At 35.2% G+C, this 24,845-nt stretch overlaps 1 long non-coding RNA gene across 7 annotated transcripts; it reads right to left on the bottom strand.

Annotated features, from left to right (window-relative positions):
* Positions 1-761: 761 nt before the first annotated feature.
* On the bottom strand, positions 762-13,188 carry LOC131527604 (uncharacterized). Of its 7 annotated transcripts, none has more exons than XR_009267697.1 (9): positions 13,087-13,188; positions 11,908-12,008; positions 10,823-10,925; positions 10,043-10,089; positions 9,718-9,760; positions 2,526-7,497; positions 1,793-1,862; positions 1,391-1,548; positions 764-1,196 (listed from the first exon to the last, which is right to left on the bottom strand). It is a non-coding gene; the product is annotated as an uncharacterized LOC131527604 (long non-coding RNA). The 7 variants fall into 7 exon arrangements; XR_009267698.1 differs by having other exon boundaries at positions 10,043-10,072; XR_009267695.1 differs by having other exon boundaries at positions 762-1,196; positions 10,043-10,925.
* Positions 13,189-24,845: the final 11,657 nt, after the last annotated feature.

The raw sequence follows: 24,845 nt of genomic DNA, 5'->3' as shown, positions 1-24,845 counted from the left end.
AGTTGAAATTGATTGTATTGTGTTGTGTTGTTTTGTTTTTATTATGTTTATTTACATGTTCGAAATAAATGTTTCAATTCAATTAAAAAATATATTTTTTTGTTGACGAAATAGAGCAAAATAGACAACAGTGTTCCTAAAATGTAAGTCACTTAATATTAACTTTTGTATAAAATAAAAAATGTATAAACTGTTGTATAAATTCAATTTCACATTTGCAAACTCTCTATAATCATTAAAAAGCCGTTACCCCTCCGTTCATCGCCATCTAACAAACTTCCATTTTAATGAATGAAGCTCTCTACACTGCCCACTGAATATATTATTTACATCGTCTCTACACTTTGTTTGTTACAATGAATGACAACAACTGCAGTCTGTTTTCACGGTCTGTGCTGTGAGGAGCAGGACGCGCAGCGATAGAGGAGCATTTCTATTGTCTGCAGGTATGAAATGGCAAAAGATGGCATTGCGCAGCGAACCATAAACACAGCGCTACGTTTATATGCAGAACTGGGATCGCTTTTGCAGTCTTTTGAATGGATAAAATGTAGAAATCACTTTAATTTCCAAATAAACCTAACCAGTTGGAAAAAAAAAGGCCGTCCCCCCCCTCGAAATTCACTCCTCGGACTCCGTCCCCCGTATCCCCTTTTCTTGGGCCTGCACCTAACTTATCTTCTCACAGTCATCTTTTGCTATCAGTAAAATGTTACACTTCGAAAAAGGAAATATCAGACACAGAAGACTTTAGCCTGCTATATAGTGATAAAAAAAAAAAGAAAAAATAGACAGTTGTCCAAGAAACTTTTTTTTCCACTGTTCAGGACATGGTCGGCATTTGTTGTGCTGAAATAAGTTGAAACATGTTTTGTTCATTGTCTGTAATTCTACCTAATTTTTTGGCACTGTGTCTCTCATACTTTGGTGTAAAACTGTTACAGCTTGCCTGGATTATGATATGCAATAAAGTTTTCACTATATTGCCTTTTAAAATGTTCTCTGTTGGGAGGCCATTATTAAATAGGGAGAAAAAAGCAAACACATTGCAGTGTTCATAATTTAATCAATTGGGAAAACAAAACAAAAATTTATGTTATTCAAGGAGAGGTTATCAGTTTGTGTAGTGACTTGACTCAAAAGTGATGATCTCATGATGCCAAGCGATGCACTGAGGTGCAGGGAGTGTTATGGTTCTGGAAAGAGAGAAAGATCGTTAATCTGCAATGTTTCTCATGATTTTGTGTTGACACTAACACAGACTCAACAGAAACCATGCAATTACTACACAACTTAAATGATTTTATTAAAAAGAAGCTTTCATGCATCTTTCAGGCAATTATAGAATAAATGCCATTTAATTAGTTTTATCTATATTCTAAATACTTACTATTCCATTGGTCAAGACACACTTGCTCTCCTGGCATTGCTTAAAAGTACAATTGTTGCTTTTCTTGCTTTACAGCAGGTATGGTATGTAATTTAATGAAGAGAGGTCGTCTGAATGTAACTTAACCCAAAAGTGCCGTATGCAGTGTGAAGGTCATTCTGTTTCCCAGCATGAAAGAGAGAGAAGAAGAAACAGGAGAGAGAAAAACGGTTGCATCTTGAAACAGATCTTTACATTTATTAATAATTTTTCTGTCAACATAAATTAAAAATGTAAAACTTTGCAAAGAATCTCAACAAAAAGTCTGTTGATGAAAAATATGTATTAGCTTTAAAAATCTATGTAACAAAATTTAAATAAGTTCTGTTTAAATAAATGTTTCCGATGAAAGCTTTTCCTTACCAATGCTGTCAAGACCATTCCTGCATCATCTTGATATAGATTTCCTCAGTTCCAGACCAACATACGACACCTGTAAGTATTTAATATTTAGATAACACTTTTGTGCAGTGATAAGTTAACCAAATTTAGCAGGAAACTATTCTACAAAAAAAATAAATAATTAAATATTTTATTAAAAGACTTACAAGGTTTTATTGTGGGAAGCCACAAGTTCTCTCTCCGGGTAGTTGCCGAACAATGGACAATATTACTTGCTATATGAGAACTGCTAATTATGTTGCAGTTTCCTCACTGCCAATTGATAATAGATGTTTTGTGTTTCTCAGTCCAATACTCCACACACAAACACTTCACATTCTAGATGTTTCCCTTATTTACCACACCAGATTTAACCCAACAACTTTAGGGGTGCTGTAAGATGCAAGAGCAATCAAAAGTTGAAAAAAAAAATTAAATAAAAAATTGAGTTTAATCTAATTTTATTATACATTACTGACACTGTATCCTCCAATTTGATACTGTTAAGTGCTTTGACAATCTGTATTGTTAAAAGCGCTATATAAATAAAGGTGACTTGACAATCTGAGAAAGACTATGAAAACTATTAAAATGTTTTTGATTGAAAAAAAAAAAAAAAACTTTATAGAAATAAAAGTCTATAGATTGGTTTTCTAATATTATCTATCTATCTATCCCAGGAAGCCAGGGCAGAGCAGACGGGACTGGAACCCACCAGGGCAGAGCAGACGGGACTGGAGCCCACCAGGGCGGAGCGGAGCAGAGCAGACAGGGCAGAAGACCTCCACGGTGGAGTAGACAGGGCAGAAGATCTCCGCGGCAGGGCAGAAGATCTCCACGGCGGAGCAGAAGATCTCCACGGCGGAGCAGAAGACCACCAGACCTGAGCAATAGACCTCCACGACGGATCAGGAGAACACCCTGACGGATCAGGAACCCACAGCAGAGACTGGGACCTAGGGAAAACTGAGACACAAGAAAGAGAAGGAGCATGCACAGACCCAAGGACCGAGGTAGGGAACATGGGAAGTCTATCAATATTTTTCCTGGTGACAACGGAGCAGGCAAACAATCCATAGCTAAGAGCATTGGTGGGAATGGGATTGGCAGATCGTTCAGTGTTTGAAGCTGGATAGACAGACGGTTTATAAATGAAATGCATTGGCTGGAAGGGGACAGACAGACTGTTCAAGAATGGACTGTTTGGCAATGACAGGGTTAACCGAGCATACAGAATGTTCAATTGAGGCTTTTAAGGCAGTGATAGGGTTACTGGGACAGATATGGGCTGCATTTATAGTTTCTGGCCTCAAGACAGACAGTTCAGGGTTAGATTCCTTGACTGAGACAGGCAAAGCAGACAGTTCACAATCAGCCACCATGGCTGGTTCAGAACGGGGTGAGAGTTCACAGATGGCCTCCATAGCCGTGACTGGACAGGACGAGAGTTCAGGGACAGCCCCTCTGGCTGCGACAGGACAGGCAAAGAGTTCACAGATGGCCTCCATAGCCGTGACAGGACAGGATGGGAGTTCAGGGTCAGCCCTTTTGGCTGCGACAGGACAAGGATTCGTAGTCGGTCTCCTTGGCCGAAACAGGACAAGACGAGGAATCACAGACTGCCTCCGTGGCCGTGGCAGAGCAAGACATGACGGGGTGTTGTTGTGGCCGCCATTTTGTGAACGGGCTTCGGTGTCGCTGCCATTTTAGTAACAGATGCAGTAAACAAAGAGTCAGCACACAGCAAAGCATAGTCCATAAAGTCGTTTAAACTACAATTGAACTTCCCTTCGGGTAAACATGACTTAATGGGCTCAGTTAATCCAAAACCTTTGACCTCATCAAAGGTTACCCTGTAAGATATCTCACAGAATTGAGTGACGTACTCCTCAATAGATGAACTCCCTTGTCTCAGGTCGAGCAGCTGGTTGAATGGATACATACCTGGCCAGGGTTCCTTAGAAAAGCCGCTGGATCCTCGTGTGGCCGAGTATTCTGTAACGGGGCTGACGAGACGTGAGACGTGCAGATCCATGTGCAAGCTTTATTTAAAAGACAGAGACGAGCTAATAACAGGCAGGGTCAAACAATGGCAAACAGGTATACAGAGGGCAAGGCAAGAGAAGTATCCAAAACAGGCGAGTTCGATCGTGGGCTAACAATATCCAGAGGGCTAAGACAAAAGAGGTAATCAGTAAACAAAGCAATGGTCCGGGCTGGGGCAAACAGTATCCAAACGACAGGGCAAGGGTTAATCCAGGGAACACGGGCTAGAATACGAACACATGAAAACAGGCCAGGCAAGGCAAGGCAAGACTAGGATAACTAACAAGGGCTCTGTAGAGTAGCTAAAGCTAGGGGAGCGATAAGCGCATACAATACTCGGCAGTGAGGGAGAGAAAGTCCATGGCTTATGTAGGGTGTGTGATCAGTGCAATCAGCAGTGTGAACAGTGCAATCAGTGTAATCAGCTGTGTATGTGTCATAAGTGCAATGGATGATGGGAAATGCAGTCCAGTGTGATGTATGGTGTGAGAGTCAATGTGGTGAGCGAGTGACCTCTGGTGGTAAGTGAATGGAAGTTCATAGACCGGATTCATGACAGTCATCTGGTCACTAATGATTGTTCCTAAACAACAACTAATAGAACCGTGTTTGAAATTACAAAGAGCACTCAATGTACATTATCATCATTTAGCTTTCTATGTTTGTTCAATCTTATGGATTAAAACAATTAAGTTACTGTTGAAATCACTAGACAAAATAAATATTTTTCAAATGTAATATATTTTAAACCATACCTTTTAGAAGAGAACCAGTGTTCATTGCACCTACAAAGATCACCTGGACGTCGTGGTGATTTATAGAGGATTTGAACCAATCATTACTCATGGGTTGTAATGTACATGGAAGTTTCTTTCAGAGTAAAAGTGAAACTTATACTTATTGAGGTGTGAACACGAGGAGGTGTGCTTTAATATAATAAATCATTTAGCTTTAGAAGGACAAAGGTAAAGTGAAACTTAGTAGTTTAATAGTGTGGTGATGCCATGATTCCTGATTACTTACTGGAAACCAACACACTTCTTCAATATAGTGAAATTTAAGTTTTTCAATAACTCACCTTATCTTGCTGTTTATCATTGCGTTCGCTCTGTACCAAAGAAAGAGCTGCCAAGCATGTTATACACCACAAGTAAAAACAAAACAAATGTCCCAATGTTTTCCCTTCAGGATATTCCCATAATGATTCCCATAATGAATTTAAAAGCCATATTTGGTTTATGTTAAATTGTATTAGTGCTTTGACTATTTATTAAATGTTGTGGTTAATTAATTTAGGTTTCACTAGTTTTAAGACCCGTTTCCCTAAAATACAAGATGATGTGTTCATTTTAAGTTTTAATATTTAAAAAATCATTAGAACATTAAAAACTATCAGAACTTCTTAATAAAATGAAAAATTCAACTGTCCGCTCTTCCCCCATATGGTTGATAATTAGCTATAAAAAGGACTTTCTTCTGATAAATAATCATAAAATCCTAATCTTAAAGTTTTTATTTATTATATGTAAACCTGTTTGACTAAATTAAATGATTTCATTTAAGTGTTATTCATTTAAATGTTATTAATGAGAAGTCTTTTTTAATGTGTTTTCACAAGTTGAAGCTACAAAAGCAGCTGAATGCTTCGATTCACATGAATTAAGAAAGTCAAGTCAAGTCACCTTTATTTATATGGCGTTTTTAACAATACAGATTGTGTCAAAGCAGCTTTACAGTATCAAATAGGAAAATAGTGTTTTGATAATGCAAAAGGACAATAGTAAACGCTCAATTTTCAGTTAAAGTCAGTTCATCATTGATTCAGTCATGTCATCGCCCAGCTCAGTTCAGTTCAAATAGTATCTGTGCAATCAAGTCGAGATATTATTGGAAATCAGATGAGAAATAGATGACAAAAAGCAGATGAGACAGAATCTTCTTTCTTTGGGAGTGATTTAGAAGAAACTAAATTTCATGTAGCACGTAGGTGGGGATTGCACAAGTCTAGCTAAATTACTTCCTTTTATTAAGGGTGAGAGAGACAAAGAAATTCCTGTTTGTTCATTATCCAGTAATTTTACATACATTTCCGTCTGCCTTTTTTTTTTTACATTTATTTATTTTACAGTACAGTGATTGTCTTCATGCAGCTCAGTTTAGTTCTCATCCAATAGCATCTGTACAGTCAAGTCAATAAAGTTGACAAATTTTAGTTGTCCCCAACTAAGTAAGCCAAAAGGCGACAGTGGCAAGGAACCAAAACTCCATCGGTGACAGAAATGGAGAAAAAAACCTTGGGAGAACCCAGGCTCAGTCGGGGGGCCAGCTCTCCTCTGGCCAGACAAAATCAGCATGGTGTGGTTTATTTCCAGGCTGCATCACAGGTCAGAGTGTGGATCGATTTCATCCTGTTCCTTCAGGGTTTTCTTGTGGGCATGACGTGAGATCTCTCTTCGGGTAGTTGCCACACAATGGACAATATTAGGAGAAGTACAACCATGCCAATTATGTTAAAGCTCCCTCACTGACAAATGTTTGTACATGTTTTGAAGTGTTTCTCAATCTGTCCAACGCCCTATCCAACGATAATAACATAATGACGGTTTTCTCCTTTGGTGAGGGGGTTTGGCATCAGGGCATCTTTGTTTTCAGGAGGAACGTTAAAGAACGTGACACGCATGTCTCACGGAAATCCTGTATTTTTGTGAGAATCACCCTTCAATTTTTTGGTTTATTTTGTAATTTGCTATATACAGCAAAATTAAACAAGATAAATGCTATTAATCACAGAAAAAGAGTGATTAAACATTTTAATATATAAAATAAATGTTATTAGAATAGTAGCTTTTCAAATTGTAAAGCTCTGCCATATTCCACTGGGTTTAATGAGTTTTCTGCAGTGAAAACACCAATATATAATCCAACACAAATGCCAGAGCTTGAAAAAAAAAATAGGCGTTCCACTCTCTCCTTCTTTGCCTGCTTTAGATATAACAAATTCATTTGCTGACATTTGGTTTTTCATATTTGTATTGGGGATTTCAATTTGACAGTATTTTCTTACGAAACACCCTGACTCTAATACATTAAAATATAGCTCCCTATTTTCACATAACTGGCCTATTTCTAGTTTCATGTTTTGTAATGGATCTAAACATCCGTGCAATTTAATTGAAGCAATATCGTGGTTAGGAAGATTTTCTGGGATGATTTTCTGGACATTATATATTAAGCAATATTCATGAGTTGGGAAAAGGACATATATATTGTCATTTTTGTGATGTTCTATGACATGTTTGGCTGTTATTACAGAGCCACACCCATAATAGAACCCTAGACCACGGCTGATCCAACCTTTCTCAAAATCTGATGACCACACTAAAATGTAACAGGGAAACTTGCCTGATAAGCATCTGTCATTACAAGACATAATCTCACCATTTTCAATAACTAGCGGACCAGGTGTACACTTTAACCTTTTTAAACTGTCAACTAACTTTTATCAGAACAAAACGATACCTTAAAAAATGGTATATTTAATTCATCCCCATAATGCCTTTTTTTTCTTTTAATCAAGAATACAATTTCACACATTTTTGAAAGCGTAATTCTAATAATATTGTCCATTGTTTTGAAGAGATCTGAGAAGACAAAACACACTTTATGTTACTATCCACTTCTGAAGTGCTGCCAATAGTTATATATATATATACTTAATTATGATGTATAATAAACATTTGTTTGTTGTCTGGTCACTAATATTGTCTTTTCCATAGAACAACTAATAGAAGAACTGTGTTTGATATTACAAAAACAATTTATTATAATTTAGATATATGTATCTTTTTTATTCCATCTTAAGAAATATAATAAATGAAATAAAGTCCTTGCTTAATTCACAAAAAAAAAAAAGAACAAAATTAATGTTTTCCAAAAGTTGAAGTAATTGATTTAAAAGCATACCTTTAAAGTAGAACCAATGTTGGTGGCACCTACAAAGATCAACTTGTAGATGTCTTGGTGTTTTATAGAAGAGCTGAGCTAATCATCAGCTAATCTTTATGGAAGTTTCTTTGGAAGTGGAAATGAGTAAAGTTTATGAGTAAAGTTGATTATGCTGACGTAAGAGAATGAGGAGGAGTGCTGTAGTACAGAATAAGAAGTGAAAATATTAAGAGCTATTACACAACCTGACTCTTAAAAATTAATTAGTTGTTCCTGAAAAATAATATTAATTTTATTTCTTAATATTTTATTCCTAAAATTAATTGGACTGTTTTAGAACATTATTTTAAAACATTTTTACTGTAACTGGATAGTGTATTTTAACCTTCACCTTACACGTGCATCATAAAAGTCAAGGTTTCTGTTCTTAGTCTGAAACTAACAACAAAGGAGCCACTGGGTTCTTTCTTGTGAGAAAGCCTATGAAAACTATTAAAATGTTTTTGATTGAAAAAAAATAACATTATAGAAATAAAAATCTATAGATTTATACATTAAAAAATAGATTGGTTTTCTTTTATTTATTATTTGAATATCTTTTTTTTTTCTAAAATAATGAAAAATATATATAAATAATTACAAACATATGTAATTAAATATTTGAAAAATATGTGAAGGTTAGAAACAGAAGAAAAAATTAAAATAAGATGGTTTCTAATAACATTTCTATCAAATTGCAAAGCTCTGCCATATTCCACTGCTTTTAATGAGTTTTTGTGGTGAAAACGATATATAATTCAACACAAATGCCAGAGCTCGAAAAACTAAGCGTTCCACTGTCTCCTTCTTTGCCTGCTTCAGATATAACAAATTCATTAGTTGACATTTTCTCCCTCATGTCTAAATTTGTTTTTTTGATAATTCTGCAGGACTTTTTTTACAAAAGACCCACGCTCTATGTAAAAATATAGCTCCTCATTTTCACATAACTCACCTATTTCTAGTTTTATATTTTGTAATGGATCTAAAGGTCCTTGTAATTGAATTAAAGCAATATCTTGGTTTTGATCCTGTAAAAATCCTGTAATGAAGGTAAGGTAAGGTATTATGGCATTTAAATATTAAACAGCTTGTGTAAGTCAGAAAAATAATATATATATATATATATATATATATATACTTTTCTATATATATCCTTTAATATATATATATATATATATATATATATATATATATATATATATATATATATATTAAATTTTCATGATCCTTTAAAACATGTTTGGCTGTCATTATAAAGTTGGACCCATAATAGAACCCTTGACCAAACTTTAAACCACTTTTCCCATCTGTTAGCCGAAGTAAAATATAGCAGGGAAGCTGGCATGTTAATTTTACACATTGGTTTGCTATAATTTTGCCATCTTGGATAACTAAAGGGCCAGATGAAGATTCAAATTTTTTAAAACAGTCATCTAAAGTTTTATTTGAATGAAAAGATGAAGCAAAATATGGTATTTTTAATTCATCCCCATAAGAATCAAGTTTTCTATTAGTAAATTCAAAAGTATCAGTAGTTTGGTTATTTTTTAAGCTAATAATATTGTCCATTGTTTAAATCAGTTCTCTGACAAAACAAAAGATACTTTATGTTATTAGAAAATACTGAAGTGATGCAAATTATACACACTTAATTATAGTGTACGGTAAATATTTGTTTGTCGTCTGGTCACTAATGATTTTTCCTAAACAACAACTAATAGAACTGTGTTTGAAATTACAAAGAGCACTCAATGTACATTATCATCATTTAGCTTTCTATTTTTGTTCAATCTTATGGAATAAAACAATTAAGTTACTGTTGAAATCACTAGACAAATAAATATTTTTCAAATGTAGTATATTTTAAACCATACCTTTCAGAAGAGAACCAGTGTTCATTGCACCTACAAAGATCACCTGGACGTCGTGGTGATTTATAGAGGATTTGAACCAATCATTACTCATGGGTTGTAATGTACATGGAAGTTTCTTTCAGAGTAAAAGTGAAACTTATACTTTTATTGAGGTGTGAACACGAGGAGGTGTGCTTTAATATAATAAATCATTTAGCTTTAGAAGGACAAAGGTAAAGTGAAACTTAGTAGTTCAATAGTGTGGTGATGCCATGATTCCTGATTACTTACTGGAAACCAACACACTTCTTCAATATAGTGAAATTTAAGTTTTTCAATAACTCACCTTATCTTGCTGTTTATCATTGCGTTCGCTCTGTACCAAAGAAAGAGCTGCCAAGCATGTTATACACCACAAGTAAAAACAAAACAAATGTCCCAATGTTTTCTCTTCAGGATATTCCCATAATGATTCCCATAATGAATTTAAAAGCCATATTTGGTTTATGTTAAATTGTATTAGTGCTTTTACTATGTAGGTTTCACTACTTTTAAGACCCCTTTCCCTAAAATACAAGATGTGTTCATTTTAAGTTAATATTTAAAAAAAACATGAGAACATTAAAAACAATCAGAACTTCTTAATAAAATGAAAAATTCAACTATCCGCTCATTCCCCCATATGGTAGATAATTAGATATACAAATTACTTTCTTTTGATAAATAATCATAAAATCTTAATCTTAAAGTCTTACATGCACACCATACGAGTGAGTTTATCTGAAAATCGTACGGACGCAGTGATATACGTCACGATTTTAAGACCTGCCGAATTCCGAAGCAATCACTTGAATTTCCCTGATGTAACATGTATTGAATTGAGTTGAGAAAAGGGCAGTTGTATAATATAGCCGTTATGTACTACATTTAAATAAAACGTTCTCTCTCTCTCTCTCTCTCATAACTCAATAATATTGATACGAGACATAACTGTTGTTTGCTACACATACAGGATCTTTCAGCACTGGGAAGCGGGACGTCTGGTCACCCTGTGTGTGAATTATAATATAGCTAGTAATAGCTATAGCTAACAATAGGTAGGCTACCTATACGTGCTACATCTCACCTGATAACTGTAGTTCCTGAGCAATCCACTGTAAAATATCATCTCGGACGATCCTGTCATGGTAGCCTACACACTGCATGGCATCATGTAGCGCTTGCTGTTCCTGCCAAAGTTCAGCAAGTTACTACAGACCTCTCTCTTTTGTTTTCATGAAAGAATTTGAGCAATACTTTTCATTGATCCAATTGTCTAAGAACAAAAAAGCTTTAAAAACTTTATCTGTTTGTAATTCTTTTCTTATTTTAAGTCTCAAATTGTTTTTTTTCTTTTCAGTTTGTAATGTAGGCTATTAAATACCCCTTTTCTTTTATTTATTTGTTTTCCTTTTATTTCATTGTCAATGTCTATAATCTTTTACGTTTAAAATCTTTAAAAAATTAAAAAAAAAAAAGTTTCTATCTTCCATTTCATCTTTCTTCTGTAGTTTTCCTCAGCTCCTGATTGGTCAACTTCAGATAGATCAACAAATCGGCTCGTTCAACTGCACACACCTCACGAATGCAAGCCGACAGCTCCCGAACTTTTTTTGACATGTTTAAAAATGATCAGGAGCTCGTGAGGCTCATAAATCCCCTCGTATCTCCCGATGGGAAATAAATCACGTACGACAGCAAAAATCGCACCGTGTACACCTGGCTTAACACAGTGGTTCTCAAAGTGTGGTAAAGAGGAATAATTTATACATAAATTAATGTTAAAACACAATACATTTTATTTTTTTTTTTTTACATTTAAGTACTGTACAGTTGTTATTTAACTTTCAGGTACAACACGTTTTAATTTAATCATTATTTAAGTTTTTTGTTTACCTGTATGTAAGCACAGTGCAGTGTTCATGTTCAAACTGTGTATTTATTACAATGTTAAAGTGGCTGATAACAAAATATTCTTATTAGGAATAAAACTGCCTTGTTTTTTAAATGTGCAGAGCTGTAGCTGAATAATTAGGCCTACTGCACTACTGTATTTTAATGTTGGTCATTATGGTGGTACTTGGTATAAAAAGTTTGAGAACCACTGGTCTAACACAGTACACAACCCCACAACATGTTACAACCCCAGATCACCAAGATTTCTTCTATTACCTGGACCACATCGCTGCAGATTGATGATGCTCGGTTCAGTCACCCACAACTGTAATTCCAACAGTCATGTCCTTGATGAATTCCTGCTCAGAACCTGTGTGCTTTAATAAAAACAAAGAGAAGCATTAAAATGTGCCTTACAATCTTAAAGCTTATACAGAAACATTAAAACAACACTAAAATAAACATAAATACATAAATCTTTACAGAGAAAGTTTGTATTACCAAAGCCCAACTTTACAAACCAGACAAGGCTTTTATATTACACAAGAACATGAAATTATAACAAAATAAAAGGAAATTTAACACATTTGTGTCTATCCTTATCGCATGGCTATTTTTTCAAGATATAGCTAAGCTATTATTACGGTTATTCAAAAACCTAAACAAGTTTAGAACATATGTTTAATGCAATATACCGATATATTCACACAGCATTACAATGGGTTCTGGTGAGGCACTTGAACGATTACTTCAGAAAACTGAAAGAAGAGTTTGTACTTTCAGAACTTCATCTGAACCAAGCTTATGGTGATGGTCAGCAATATCAAATAAACACGCTCCAAAAGGACTCTGAGGGAGCTGCTCAGTTGTTTCCCTTATAACGTGCAGTTTCTCCCCTATTTTTTTAATCTATGTATATTCTGCACTCTTAAAAATAAAGGTGCTTCACGATGCCATAGAAGAACCTTTTTGTCTAAATGGTTCCATAAAGAACCTTTAGTTTAACATCTGAAGAACCTTTTGACAAAAGGTTCTTTGTGGAACCAAAAATGGTTCTTCTATGGCATCGCTTGAAGAACCTTTTGAAGCACCTTTATTTTTAAGAGTTTGACGGATTATAAAATGCTGTCAGGTTTAAAGAAGTTAATTTTCTTAAATTCCCGCCGTTCTAAATCCATGCATCCGTCTCGCGCTGATTGAACGGTCTCAAATAACACATGCCAAACTGTATTTTTATCGTTCTCCATAGATAAATTCAGCTCAGTACCACATGGGAGAATATTTATATGGAAAATACTGTGGAACCGCATGTATTTTGAGGCTTCAGAGTGCCGCGAAAATAACACTGGCATACATGTAACTAGAAAATACGACTCTTTAACCATACTTGTACTCTTCTTAGACAACATACATATTTTACACATATTAAGCCAATAAATACAAATATTTACTTACCAAATTTATATTTTAAGAAAATTTCCAAACTTTGTGGAAAACCTCACCAACATGGCTGACGACCGTCTTCTGACTGCAACGGCCTTCATGAGATCTCGCGATGAGTGATGATGAGAACGTGATGTTGTTATTGAATTGATTCAACACATTTTTTTAGGTTGAGATGACAAATACTATAGTTCAGTCAACTTACAACTAGTTGAGACAGTGAAAACTTAAAATTTTAAGTTGAATGAACAAATTCAGTAACTGAAAGTTGTGTCAACATAAAAAAATCATTGAAACAACTAAACTGCTAAATAATTTTTTACAGTGCACACACTTTTAGACAGAAATTGAGGGTGAAAATAGGTTTATAGGCCTAGATATGTATCCATACAACATCTTAACAGTCTTTTAAAAAAATTGCATTGCAGACAGTTTTTCTGACACTTGATGGTCAGAAAAAAATTACTAGATATGTGTAAAAAAACAAAAAAAATAAATAAAACAATGAAAAAAATAAAAAATCCAAACTTTCTTTCTTTTCTATATTCATTCATAAATGATATTACTTTGTAAGTGTCATGTTTGTCAGTTGGCATTAGAAGTTATATTACTAATAACAGTGACATATGAGTTTAATACCACAGGAAAAAGTTAAATATGCCTTTTTCGAAACTGCTGTATATAAAAAACTGATAGCTAAAGTTAGGCGTTCATTATACTTTCTCTCAATTTAATTAGTTTTTTTAGCACCCCCTCTGAACGGTTAAGCCCCCCCTTAGCACCCCCAACAAAAAAATCCTGGAGCCGCCATTGCATACACACACACACTTTTACACAAAAATTGAGGGTGAAAATAGGTTTATAGGCCTTCTGTAGATATTCATCCATACAAAATCTTAACAGTCTTAAAAAAAAATAAATACAAGCATACACATATACATGCACACAAAAGACACCAATGCACAGAAACACACCTATACAACATAATCAGTTCATTTTTAATTGCATTGTTTAATTAAATATTCATTCAACTTTCTATTTAATGAAATACATTTATGGTGTTGCTATGGCACACTAAAGACAATAGTGTCCATTTACTGTTAAAAATAAAATGATTTAAGCTTAAATTAACTGTGTTGTTCTCGTTTTATACTGGCACATTTTAACTGAACAGCTGGCCCAATTTACCTGAATGTTGTGCCGTGGCTCAAGAAAGTACCGGCTGATACTCTAACTCTCATAATTTAAAAACTTTTATACTTTTTCACATTTAAAAAATATAACTATATTCAAGAGACCCATGCTAATTTATAAGAATATCATTAGATCTCATGCTTAGTTTATTTGATGGTATTATAAGTAATTTACCAAAATGTGGTCCATTTTAGCTGACTTCACCTTAGCTTATTGTAGGGTAATATTTCATAGTTTTTTGTTGTTGTATGTAACATAGGTAACCCTACATAATATTTATTTTTGGGATCTTTGCCCTAGGCAAAAACCAGGTGTGACAGAAAAATTATGCTAAAAAACATTTTATAGTTCCTTGCATATATATAAAAGTTAAAAAAAATATATAAAAAAATTTTTAAAAAAAAGTTTTGTAAAACTAATTTTTATGTTTTAAATAAAATAAGTTCTCTCAGCACTTTATGGCTACATTTAATATGCAAAAATATGTAACCTGTCTGACGGCTAAACTGCAACCTTAAACTTGTCATACTTGAATTAGATCTGTTTTGTTCTCCTTCGAGAAACATTGCTAAAGCTTTATCAAAAATACACAAGCCCACGGTTGATTGATTGATTTTTTTGTTTTTTGTACTGTCACACAATCATAAATAACTTAGAACTAAATTTTTTTTTTTTTTCTGTGATACCGTTTCCCGAAGTGTGATGGATTTTTAAAAAAGTGAACCAGCGCCATCTATTGTTGATCAACTTTTTTTTATCAACATTAGTGTGCTGTGCTGTATTAAAATGTTTACAAATGTAAAAAAGAAAAAAAAGAAAAAAGGCTCTAATAAATGTTACAAGACGCTAACATTATCAAATCATGCTATGGATAATTTATATAAAATGATAATCCTTTATACATGCGTTTCCAGCATGCAACGCGCCAAAGAACATTAGGATCACTGATGCATTAAAGCCAGCCAGACGTGATGCAGAGGTGGCGTGGCGCGCGTGCAGCAAATCATCCACTCTCCTACACAGTAACAATATTTCAGTAAAACTTGATTTATTTATTTAGAAATATTTAGTTTGTCGCCACATAAATTGGATTCGGGTTATTTATGTGGCATGGACTACTTGCGCTGAGCCTCGTGACGCACTTCCGTTTTGAAATATTACGGCTCAGTTATTTCCGGTTATTTATTTTCGGTGTTTGTGAGATTTGGGGGGGGGGGTTTACAGTCTATGGATTTGGTGAATAAAATCAGAACGACCCTTTATTTATGCTGTATTAAATATGTTAGTCACTATTGTGTCATATTCAAGTGTCATCATTTCACTGTAGCCTAATGCCAAAATATGAATATTCAAAGTAGTCGCACTGTCAACGTGTTACTGTTAAAAATTATTTAAATGTTTAACATCGTTAAATGGGTCATTCTACAGAAACGTCCACTTTTGGTATGGCAAGATGTCTTAAAATGTATTTCTTTTTCTAACATTTAAACTTAGACCACATTATTAGATTACCTTTTGACTTTATGAATACATATAAATGACAGCTTGATTATTATTATTATTTATTTATTTTTCGCTTTTTTTGTGCAATTATTTCAAGACCACATGTACTATTTTTTTGTCACTGGTGTTACCTTCTTTAGCAATATTAAAAGTTTTTATGAAATATTATTTCTCGATTTTTTTTTCAGCACATGTAGTCAGAGTTACAGAAAAATAATGAAAATGCACAAAATAAGGAGATTGTTTTATTTATTTAATGTGACAGAAAAAAAAAACAGTACAGTAACACAGCACAGTAAAACCAGTGACATACATAAGACCTGATATACTGATCTTCACTGTTGTTATCTATAAGGAAGGTAACACCAATGACAATTTTCATGAAAAATGCATTTTACAAAATGTCTGCTGCAAGGTATCAAACCACATGTTGTCAATCATGGTATACTCACTAAATTAAGTAGTTTAATCCATTTGTATTTTATATATATATATATATATATATATATATTTTTTTTTTTTTTTTTACAATTCCCTAACAATAAATAGGTCATACCAGTGACGTCAACTAAAAGCTTCATATGAAATCATGAGATAAATGAGAAAATTTCTGATAACTGAAAAGAGACAGTGGACTTATCATGGGCCTTTTTTCATAGATGTTTAGAAAATAGGAAAAAGGAAGTTAAGCGATGTTTTTGTGATGTGACATTTTATTTCAAAATAACAGATTTTTGTTAAAAGGTAACACCAGTGACACAACTCCAGGGGACCACTGTTTTCATTATATATTTTATAATATGTATTCAGCATTTTGTTTTATTATGCCATTTATATCATATATTTAATAGTTATGAATACATTATTGTATTTTAAATGGTAGAAAAACCTGTATTTGACTTAAAAATAAAGCACTTTCCATCTGTACATGGCTGTGGGGACGAGCAGTTTTGTGATGCTTGGAATTCTTTATAATTAATTAAAAAATAAATATTGCCACATAGATGGCTCAAGAAGGTGTAATTGTTCAAATAACATATTGTTTCATTTTAAAATATAAAGAAATTGTAACCCTAAAGTGTTTTTAAAGTGTAATATTTCTGTAAATGCTAGGGACAGAAAAATGGACATTTCCATAGAATGACCCAAATAAGGCAGCTACCGCAGATTCATTCAGCCATTTTAAACACTGGAATAAGCAGTAGGGGCTCAGAATAAGAGCACCAATGCACACAAACAATACAAATTAGCCATGGTTTTACTACAAATAAAACCAAAAATTGCAATTTAAGTTAAACCGTATAACCACAAATTAACTGTGGTAGGCTATTTGTAGTAAAAGTGTTGTTATACAAATGGTAAAACGGAAAAAAAAAAACATGGCACATTCACTACAGTAAAACCATGGTTAATTTTCATAAGGGTGTTTATCAGTCAAATTCATTTAAAACTGTACATATGAAATATGATCGGTAAAAGAAAAGTACTGTTCATGAGAAGACAAGCGCTGATGTGGCAGGTTAGTGGGGAAATACATTTATTTATTATTCAGAATGCACATTTGGAAGGGAAATATATTTATAGGAACATTTCAGCAGGTTGAAGATAATTCATGTTAACGCAGAGAATATGATTAATTGATTTTTAAAGAAATGCCAGCCATAAAATGTACTAATAATCTGCGTTCTCATGAGAAATTGTCAGTATGTAGGTGCGCTGAATACTAACCGGAAACTCCTGAGCCATAATAAGTAGAACGCGGAAGTAGTTCATTAAAAGTGACGTGACATGTGGCCAAGTATGGTAACTCGAAATTAGTGCTCTGCATTTATCTGTGCACACACACAGCAGTGAACACATACACACCGTGAACACACACCCGGAGCAGCGGGCAGCCATTTTTGCTGCGGCACCCGGGGAGTTGTTGGGGGTTGAGCCTTGCTCAAGGGCACCTCAGTCGTGGTATTGAGGGTGCTGTACATTCACTCCCCCCACCTACAATCCCCGCTGGTACCGAGATTCGAACCCGCGACCTGTAACCTTTGGGTTATGAGTTCGACTCTCTAACCATTAGGCCACGACTTCCCCACATTAAGGTTAAATACTGTGCATTAAGAGCGGAAGTATTGCCAGGTACGACTGAAAAATACAGCATACATTTTTTTATTTTATTATTATAATTAATTTTTTTTTTTTTTCACTTGAAGGGTGATGTGTGTGTGTTAGGCATGGGCCGGTATGAGATTCTGACGGTATGATAACCTTAGATAAAAAAAATATCACGGTGTCACGGTATTGCGATTACAGCTCTAAATATGTTATTTTTAAATGTCTGGGTAAAAACAAACAAGTTTTTTCCACTGAACACAATATACTTTATTTTTAAGAAACATATAGAACATTTTGGAAAAGTGCCTAATCCAGCATCTAATTAGCCATGATATTTGCCTCGGAAACAAGCCAAATAGTATTTATTTCAACACTGAAACAAACGGCGAATGGGTCTCTGTCTTGATTGAGGGTGAATGAGAGAGAAATGAAGATGACACACTTACCGCAGGAACGGTATAACGGGAAATTTTAGTGGTTTTGAAACCGTGAATTTTCCAAACCGCGGTATACCTTGAAACCAGTTATCGTCCCATGCCTAGTGTGTGTGTGCTTGTTTATACTACTACTATTTAAATATCCCCACAAGGACAGTAAAACCTGAAATTTTTGACATTGTACGAAGGAAAAAATGATAAAAAATAGTAAATGACGTTTAACTGAAAGTGTAACAATGCTAGGTTTTCTGTAAAGTTGGTAGGTTAGTTAGGGGATAGAAAATATTGTTTGGTCAGTATGAAAGTAATAGAAGTCTATGGAAAGTCCCCACAATTCACAGAAACAAACGTGTGTTTGTGTGTGTGGAGATGAGTCATTTTGAATAGTACTTAAATGACATTTTTTTTCTTAAATTGACTAAAACTTCAGAATGTGCTGTTTTTAATAAAGTTCATTCTCTAGTATCTGTCAACAAATTTACATATGTTATTTGCATATATTTAATTATACTTAATATATTCAATCTTATTTTATAATTGAAGATAATTTTCAGTTCCCTAATTATAGTTTTAAATAATATTAGCCTATATCCACCTTTTTTCCCGTAAGAACAGGTGCGGCCATTTGTAAATTTTGTGGATCTGGCTTCCAGTCTCATCTGTGTCCAGCTATTTTTCGCTGTTTATTGATTGTTTTGTTTATATTTCTAACTAGTTAAGAAATGTGCATATCAGGGAATAATTAGGCTAAAGTAATAATGTAATATGTAGGCTATGTTTTGTCAAAAAACTTTAAATTTCTCTGTTGTGTGACTATCTTGAACTGCAGGAAATTCTGTATCCTGTAATTGTGATTTAAATATTGTAATTGTTATTTATTGGAGGTGGAGTTCATGTAGTAACCACAAGGCAGCAGTGTAAACCTGTGGGTGAGTTAGATTCTTACTCACAGCTGTTTCATGCAAGCTCTTGTGACTGTAGTAGCATCTCTGCATTTACTCCCCATGTGCGTGCAACTGACGCTTAAGAAAGCACCTGTTTTTTATTAGAGCGGTAATCCAACTCCAGTCCCTCTTAAGGAAGCAGAGGAGAGATAGAGGTGAAAGGGTGAGTGATGCTAGAACTGAGGGATGCAAACACTGTGGGCCAGGCGCATATTTGGTGGAAGTGTGTTTTTGCTTAAAGACCAGATCGCAATCTAATTGTTTGTTATTCAAGGCAAACAAACCGGTGCACATGCACCTTGATGGCGGTGCAGGTTGAGGCTTGAGAAACGCTCAGTTTAGAAAAAAGGACATCATCTGGACGGAGGAATGTGTGCAGAATACAGTCAAGTCCTTGTCGTTTCGCATAAGCATCATTCCTGACACGTGGTGCGCAAACCACAAATGATTCCATTGCGAAAGTCACCGTCCTCCAACCAGATTTAAAGCTATTTCTGACCGATGTGAGACGGTAAATCACTGCAACCGTCCAAATGGTCGCCTGTGGCTGTTTGCAGGCCCTGTTCACTCTTTTTGCCATCCACAGAGGGAGCAGTGTGCGTTTGTGGAAAGAGAAACCTTACGCTGACCTATGGAACACACTTCACCAATTAGCAGCCTTACTACAGGATCAAATGGAATTGAAAACATTCATTGACGAGACTGCCGTGCATCACAATGGTCCATTCATGAAAGCCCCGGCTGCTGCCTTTTTTCCCCTCGTTCTTTCTTTCATTCTTTCCTTTTTTATGAATGCATCTAGAACCTGACCTTTCTCTCGCACGCAGCTTAGGCCGGCTTTATGAGTCAGGCTCGAGGTTTGGAGAGGTTTAACGCTTGGCGCTGGTACAGTCCACCCTGGTTTTGCACCTGAGATGCCGCACTCTGCCATTTGGTCAGCAACGATGTACTATGGCCGCAAAAAACACAACGTGCCGGGTGGGTTTGAGCATATGTTTGAATAATACACAGTAAACGTCAGCCGCTTGACATTTAAAGACCCCATGAAATCAGAATTAGAGTTTTGTGGCTGTTATTCCATGTCTGTTAGCTTTGAGGCCGTCAGCTTGTGCTTTTTACAGTCTTTGTCTTCTAGAAAAACAAACCCCAAATACTGAAGACTCATCCTGCACTACACAAATTTTGTCTTTCCTGTTAATACCACCAGTGCAAATTGCAAAACATGTTTGTGGTTGTGACACAGCTTAAGCCTAATAATGGCATGTTTTGTCCATCCCAAACTTCCACATTTTATAGGAAATATGGGGGTTTTAAAGGTGTTGAGGTTGATTTCAGTTGTTTTGATAACTTCTGCCATCTTGCTAATTTCAACTGCACATTTTTTTCAGAGATGTAAGTGAACCCTGATGTCAGCAAATGCTCATGATTGAGAGTGTTTATGATTTTTATTTGCTATTTAAACAGATTTGGGGGGATATGGCAAGAAAATCTGATGTTTGTGGTAAGGATACGTAATATATCAGTACCATGTTGGTTATCGAAATTAGTGTTTTTTATTTATTGTGTTACCAATATTGGATAGACACTGCTGTTCGAAAAGTTTGGGGTGATTAAAAACAATTAAAGAAATTAATACTTTTATTCAGAAAGGGCACATTAATTTGATCAAAATTGACAGTTATGACATTTTTGATGTTACAAAAGATTTACATTTCAAATAAATGCTGTAACTTATATTCATCAAAGAATCTTAAATATATGACTGTTTCCACAAAAATATTAAGCAGCACAACTGTTTTCAACATTAATAATAAAAATAAATGTTTCTTGTTAAGCAAATCAGCATATTGGAATGATTTTTGAAGGATCATGTGACATTGAAGACTGGAGTAATGATGCTGAAAATTCAGCTTTGCATCACAGGAATAAATTACATTTTAAAATATATTCAAATAGAAAACAGATATTTTAAATTGTAATAATATTTCAAAGTATTACTGTTTTTGTTGGAATTTTTATTTTATTTTTTATTTTATTTTTTGGGTCAAATAAATGCAGTCTTGATGAGCATAAGAGACTTTTTTCGAAAACATTTAAAAAATCTTACCAACCCCAAATTTTTGAACGGTCATGCATTTCACTTTTGCTGTCATCGAACACTTACTTAAACTTTAATCTTTTTTAAACACCATTAATCTAATAATACTGTAATCTCTAGCAAATCTCCATTTTTCTTACTATACATTTTAATGTTACAATTTAATGTGATGCCTAATTTCTCTTGTATCATTTAAAATAAATGGTTTTAGTTTTTAGTGTATATAGATACAGTAAGTAGCGTAAAAAATTTTTACATTGCCATAACATGAAAATAATTATTGTCGTCGGTCATAATGTTTTTCTCTTGTGCATCCCTAGTTTACTGTTGGTCTGAATAAAGCCTCAGATGTGCAATTTTTATTTTTTTCTGGCAGATTGCCTATGAAATGGTGATAGAAAATATCTGTAATGTATATAGATATATAAGTATGGCAGTTATTGGACTGGACAGTCTCTGTGTCCATGTGTTGACGCTCTATAAATTGCCATTCTGTTTCCATAATTAATTGTTTATTTGTAAGGGTGGGACCTTTGTCGGTTCATTAAAGAGGCAAAACCATGTCTCTGCTTGTAGATCTTTCCATTGGAGCTTATGAAACCGTTACTGAGGCCAGGTGCATCTTAAAAAAACAGAAAGTCACACACACATACACACATTCATGCACGTCACCATCTCCCTCCCCTACATGCACTTACACACACAACATAAACACACACACATGCACAGATTCAGGAAAAAAGAAGAAATCCAAAGGCCGCATGCATTTTCAATTAACTCCGTCCGCTCGCAGATCTTAACTTTCCATCAAAATCAGCCAAGTCCCATAGCCTCCGCTCGCATGGAACCATCTGATATAAATATAACTTTGCAGCTTGTCAGGTTAGAAAGCCATAAATATGACTTGTCGTATGCAAAGACCGGCCATACCTTTCTCATCTGCCCTTAAAGGTATAGAGCGGCTCTGGGAAGGGATATCATGTTGAAATATCACAGCTACTGTTTAGCAGCTTACAATACAGAAGGAAGCCGCTAGTGTTTTATATCTCTGTGGCCCAGAAACATGAACGATATGGATGAACAGGCCCATATGTTTTGATGGAGGTAATCTGCCAGATAGATTGCGGTTTCTCCCTCCTGTAGACTTCTCCCCCCTGTGAGCGACACACGTTTCGAGTGTGCTGGAGATAAATAAAAGTAAATGTATTTTGCGATCTGACAGTATAGGGTCTGGCCGCTCGTGAGGCATAAAAGCCAAGCTCGTAGTTTATCAACAGATGTGTTGCGCCGGATGTCGTCTAAACACAAAAACAGTCCGGGGTGTTAACAGGGAGTGATATTATTTCAGCTGACGCAGTGCGTCTGTCAGAATTGTCATCAAGGGCTGTGTGATTAATTCAGACTTGGTCTCAGCCCACAGTCTGATTCTAATTGCACACAAAAATATCAAGAGCTGGTTGAATTTGTCAGTTCAGTCTGATAGGTTGTGTTTTCAAGGTACCAGGTTGATACACCAAGCACTTTTGAGGAAGATTTAGTTGCTGGATTTGTCAAAGTTTTCCAGGTTGGTGGCATCAAATCATTGTTTTGAAGTTTTCAAGGCACTTTTCCACTTGAGTAAATTATATATGTATAATGATTTCTGAAGTATCATGTGACACTGAAGACTGGAGTAATAGCTGCTGAAAATTAAGGTTTACTTCACAGAAATAAATTACATTTTAAAATATATTAAAATAGAAAACTGTCGGAATCCCTTTTATCCAACAAATTACATGTACATGAGCATAAATGTATATTCTGCTTGGTTTTGAATTTCTGTGTAATAATCAGTACTTTTGGTCCAATAGAAATTCAGTCTACAAAGATTTTTGCTAATTTCTCTTATGTTTTTAGCCTGGTCTCATAAGATGATTACAAAAACCTATGGTCCAAATGTTAACCTAACCATAAAGGCCGACGCCAAACCCAGCTATGATCATTGTAGGAAACAACCTATAAAAGCTGTATATTTTTGTACAATCCAAGCCGTTACGATATTTTACGTTTTTACCATGTTGAATGGAATATTGAGTTTTTTTGTTTAATATTTCAGTTTTTCAGGTTAGTATTGTGTATTTCAGATCAACTCAGTCCTTAAAAACATGTAAAAGCAACACAAAACTGTGGTTTGTTTTCTTACATGTCAACTAGACAGTCTCATCATAAGTAGGCAGTTCTTGGCCAGACCAAACTTCGTCCAGATAGTCTCATTACATGCACAAACAGCGAAAATAAACACTAAGTTGGAGTCCCCGTGTAAAATAGCCACCATAACCGAACAGCCCTGCCATTTACGTTTAGTGGCACCTGTAATAAGGCCCAGTGCATTTAGGTCCACTAAAAGGCTGCTTGGTTCGGTTTCAGGCCCCGTGCCCAGCGAGGAGCCCTGGCAGCGCTGCAAGCATGGATATTAGGCTGTAAGAGCACCAGGTGAGTAATAGGGCAGAAAAGGCTAGACGTTTATGCCAGCGACTCGTGAAAGGATGTCATTTTGCCTCATGCAAATTTCCGAGCCGTTCGCTAGTATCAGCTGAGGCATATTAGTGTTATCGTTGGCACGCATGCAGGAGGAGAGACATATTGAAAATTTTGAAAAGGTCTTGCAAAACTCTTACAGGATTACCTTACAGACACTTTCCACGGTTGAGAGCCACTGAATGGGACCATTGTACGGTGGGAACCAACCCAGGAAAGTAAACTTTGTCAGGACCCAGTTCATTAGCACCTAGTTTTATGTTTGAAGTATGTCGTTTAGACGGGGCTTACGGGGGAAACCCCGCTTGAGCATATACATGTATACGTTCACGATGGCCCGGACCCTACAGGGGATTTCCAGTACAAATCGTTCCAGAGTGTACAAAACTCTCGATGGATGTTTAGAGAGTTATCAGCGGGTGAAACATCATGTTTAGCAAGTGTTAAGCTCTTCCTATGACATGACATTGTGCTTTTATGTCTTTTTCTTTCCTTCCCCCATTTTCCCCTTTGCAAACACACATAGATTCCTCACTGTGTTTTATACAACAGTAAATCAGAATCGTCTCGAACAAGGGATACCCCTCTGTTACCCACGACTGGAAAAAAAGAACGCTCTGTTTGGGACGACGGAGTGAATGAGAGATGGTCAGATTAAAGGGAAGCTTGTTTGCACCTGTTTTCCGACTTCAGAAGAGCAAATGTTTAGAGTTTCCACTTTGACTTTTCCATTCGCTTATTCATTTACATAGCGCATTTCTAACTTTACTCGACGCCGGATTGGACAGACGTCACAGGCAACCTTGTATTTACGCGTCAATCCTATAATCTGCTTTTAAAACGAGCGTAATTATGTGTATGAGAGCTCGCTCACTGGTTGTAAGTTTCCAAAACCAATAATTCTTAGGCATCAACTGTCATGTGGGCAGGTATCACGATGCATCGTGTCTCCCGAACGCTTACGAATGG

This window comes from Onychostoma macrolepis, chromosome 20 (assembly GCF_012432095.1).
Source record: "Onychostoma macrolepis isolate SWU-2019 chromosome 20, ASM1243209v1, whole genome shotgun sequence".
Classification (NCBI taxonomy): Eukaryota; Metazoa; Chordata; class Actinopteri; order Cypriniformes; family Cyprinidae; genus Onychostoma; species Onychostoma macrolepis.
This window is presented reverse-complemented; position numbering and strand designations above follow the sequence as displayed.